Below are 4,453 nucleotides of genomic sequence, written 5' to 3' on the forward strand. Positions count from 1 at the left end.
AGGAAATAGGCTATTTGCATGATGCAAATGAAGGTGGATTTGGGGGAGCATTAGATATTTACAGGGAAAAGAAGTGCTGATTTAAAGCCCTTTGCCCTTCTTCCATCATCGCCATCCTTCTTCCGCAGGCGGATCCCAGGAGGCAAAGGGAGAGGGGAGGGCTCCGTGAGTCTCTGCAAGGCAAACTAAGGCAGCTCTGCCCATCAGCTGGCTCAGGTTTTCCTTTTCCCCACTGCAGGGTTCATCCTGGATGAGCTGACAGGTTTCCAGGAACGATGACAAGGAAATGACATGATTTCACTGCTGAGGAGGGTTTTCTCTGAGACTCCTTTGGGAGAATGAAAAGGTAATAAAACAGAGTGGAGAGGAAGCAGTAAACATCACTCCTGGACACAATCCTGCTCTGGAGAGTCGCAGCTCAGTGTGGGATGTCCACCCGCATCCGACAGCCCCACCATGGGTCCTGGGGAGAGGCAGGGTGGGACCTGGGTGCTGCAGGGAGCCCCACATCCATCCATCCATCTGTCCGTCCTCCCTGGGCTTTCCCAGTGGGAGAACAAGTCCTCAGGACGCACCCAGTGCTCACTGCATCCTCCAGATGAGGCGGATGATGTAACGCAGGAGGCGTAAAATGACGACCTGGGGGTTTCCTGCCTGGTTATCCAAGAAACCCTGGAACCAAAGCAGAGGAAAACCAATGTAAGAACAAACAGGACAGTGAATTGAGTCCCCAGCATGAAGTCTCCGTTCTACAAACACCTCGTATGGTGCCACAGAGACATTTCAGAGGTGGGGATCAAGCATTTTATGAAGAATTTAAATAACCTTTTGTTCTCCTTCAATAAGAAGCTTTAAAATACTCAAAAGGGTCAAAGCCCCCCACTCCCAGCCATGGGGATGTCACCTGCACGTCCCTGCACATAGGTACAGGAGGTGCATGATGCTGCCAGAGGTTTGAAACACGGTGAAGGAGCAGCAAGTCCTGTGAGCACAGTCATGGGGCTTTAAAAACCTCTGTGTGGGAAAGCTGAGAGGGTATTTTCAGTTCTGGCCCCTCACTGCAAGAGAGACATTGAGGTGCTGGAGCAGGGCCAGAGAAGGGCACCGGAGCTGGAGCAGGGCCTGGAGCACAAGTGTGATGGGGAAGGGCTGAGGGACCTGGGGGTTTAGTGTGGAGAAGAGAAGGCTCAGGGGGGACCTGATCGCTCTCTGCAACTGCCTGACAGGAGGATGGAGCCAGGAGGGGGCTGGTCTCTGCTCCCAAGGAACAAGGGATGGGACAAGAGGAACCGGCCTCAAGCTGCCCCAGGGCAGGTTTAGCTGGAGCTGAGGAACAATTCCTTGCCCAGAGGGTGCTCAGGCATTGGAACAGGCTGCCCAGGGCAGGGCTGGAGTCACCGTCCCTGCAAGTGTTCACAGCCCGTGGAGCCGAGGCCTCAGTGCCAGGGGTTAGTGGTGGCCTTGGCACTGCTGGGCAATGGCTGGACTGGATGAGCTGAAAGGGCTTTTCCAGCCTGGTTGATTTTGTGACTTTAAATAAGTAAGTAAATAAATAAATGAAGGGTAAATAATAATACAAAAATCCTAATTAAAAAATATCCTAATTAAAAATACAAACCAAGTAAAATATATATATCTATCTATATGTGGGGGGAGCAGCAGCAGTTCCTGCACAGGCACGGGTTGGAGTTCACACTGCTCCAGGCACAGCCACCACCTCATTCACAAAACACAGCAGCAAAACACTGCTCCCTGGAGCAAGGGATCCCAACAGCACACGAGGGGAAAAAAGAAAAGGAATAATCACCAGATACCATTTATTTTCAAGCATTTTTTCCTATGCTGAAAAAGCAGCCCAGAGGTCCTGCTCTCCCTCCCTCCACCTCCCCAAACCACCCGATTCAGGCTATATTTAGTGCAGTAAAATCATGTCTGTACATGCCCCAGACAGAGAAATGACTCTGTTTACTCCGATATGCAAACTGCCCTCCCCACAGGCGGTCCTGCAGCAGGGAGCTGTGGCCACGGGAGATGATGCTGAGCATCCTCTCACCCCAGGGCATCCCTGCACCCCAGAGCATCAGGGATTTACCCACCCGGGAGCTGCCCCCCCACCAGCACAACTTCCTTTCTCCTCCAACTTACAGAGTAGAGGATCCACAGATAATACAGGAGACAGTGGATCACCTTGTTTTACACCCATCCCAATAGAATCTGACTGTTCATTCCACCCACCACACAGAGCAAGGAAGGAAACTAATACAAAACCCCAACAGGCTTAGAGAAGGATGAAAGAAAAACACCAAAATTAGGTTTTCTTTAATAAAGAGGTATAAAAACATTATTATGGAGTTGCAACAAGGCATGTTCCACCTCTGCAGGCAGCAAAGCTTGGGGCACGCAACAGCAGCCAAGTGAAGCACCCTCTGCCAGCAAAAGCCTTGGAGCAGAGCTGGTCCCCATGGCCATCTCTGCTCACTGGACACATGAGCTTTGTTAGGGAAAAGAGGAGCTGGAAGAGCAAGTTGTCCTGTTTCCAGTTGTGTTGCCCAAGAGATGGTCCCTGGGGGAGTGACTCCGGGTGCATTGATGGGGAACAGGATGAGGAACGTGTGGCTCCGACCAGTTCGACAGCTCCGACCTGCCCAGCAAGTGTGGTTCTGGCAGGGCTCTTAGTTCCCCATTTCTAACCTCAGGCTTAAAGGGCAAACCCCAGAGAGCCACCCAGTGCTGCAGGCACGTGCTGCTCCACACAGCTTCCTACCAACCGCTCCTGCCCAAAGGATCCAGCTCTGCACAGACCACCCCTCTCCGGAACAGCCCGGCCACTTCCAGAAGGAAAAGACACCTTTCCACAAAAGCAGCAACCAAACAATTCGGGGCAATTCCACAGCAATTGTTTAAATGCTCTGAAATCTCCCCATTTCTGGGTGCAACAAGTGAGAATGTCAGATGCTAATGCAGCCAGGTACAAAGTGTTTTCAGGGTCATGCATGACAGCCTCTGCTCATGTCATCTAGCAAGGACATGGTCCTCTGTGTTTCAGTTCTCTCCCCAGGGCAGCAGCTTGGAAGCTTGGCCGTGCCACTGGGAACTGCCTTGTGCAAACCTGGGTGATGCTCTGTGACTGGGGACCTGTGCTCCATCCTGCTACCAGCTGCACATCCACCTTTATGGACCAGAGGGGAAAACCCTTTCCCAGCCCTCCATTAAATTCATAGATTCATGGAAAGGTTTGGGTTGAAGGGACCTTAAAGCTCCTCCAGCTCCAACCCCTGCCACAGGCAGGGACACCTTCCACTAGAGCAGGTTGCTCCAAGCCCCTGTGTCCAACCTGGCCTTGAACACTGCCAGGGATGGGGCAGCCACAGCTCATCTCGGCACCCTGTGCCAGCGTCTCAGCACCCTCACAGGGAAGAGCTTCTGCCCAAGAGCTCATCTCAATCTCCCCTCTGGCAGGTTCAAGCCATTCCCCTTGGCCTGTCCCTCCATCCCTTGTCCAAAGCCCCTCTCCAGGTTTCCTGGAGCCCCTTTAGGCACTGGAGCTGCTCTAAGGTGTCCCCTTGAGGAGCCTTCTCTTCTCCAGCTGCCCCAGCCCAGCTCTCGCAGCCTTTTTATTGAAAAGATGTTCTTTAAACCAAAAAAGCTGGTATTTCCCATCACAAGGGATCAGGCTGCATGGGGGAGGTCACAAGATGCACATTCCAGACTTGGGATAAAACACAGCTTATCCCCACTTTGTTGCAGGTCAGGAAATCCAGAGCACATGGAAAGAACACGAAGCCAAGGCCAAGTCTCCAGAAAGGAAAGAGTGTGTGAAAGGAGCTGGACCACGGCAGCCGTTTTGGGGGAGACCCCTGCCTACAGGCACCCACCACAGGGACCCTGGGAGCAGCGAGCAAGCAGGACTGACTCATGAGCTGTGGAGGATGGACAAAAATCCAGTACATCAGCACTTCATCACTACCTGATGTGCTTCTGAATCCTCTTTCCACAGGCGAGTGCGAGGTGATGGACCAGAAACCACACACACCCACAAGCCTCCATCAGTAACCTTTGGCAGGCAAGTTGCTGGCTAACAGCACTCTTCTGAAAACTACTGTGTCTTCATCCCTCTGGGATGGTTTGTTTTGGGGCTGGTGGATTGTTTTGGGGTTTTCTGCATTAGTGCCACCTATTTTTGTTGCAACACCCAAAGGTGAGAGAGTTCAGAGAATTATAAATACAAGGGTTTCAAAACAGCTCAGATTCTTCGTAAGAAAGAGAAGTGATCAGACCAAGTCACAGAACCCCAGCCTGGTTTCTGTTAGGAGGGAGCTTAAAGCTCCTCCAGCTCCAACCCCTGCCCCGGGCAGGGACACCTTCCACTAGAGCCGGGTGCTCCAAGCCCCTGTGTCCAACCTGGCCTCGAACACTGCCAGGGATGGGGCAGGCACAGCACCTCGGCGGCCCC

This window comes from Nestor notabilis, unplaced genomic scaffold (genome assembly GCF_000696875.1).
Source record: "Nestor notabilis isolate BGI_N333 unplaced genomic scaffold, ASM69687v1 scaffold20244, whole genome shotgun sequence".
Lineage (NCBI taxonomy): Eukaryota > Metazoa > Chordata > Aves > Psittaciformes > Psittacidae > Nestor > Nestor notabilis.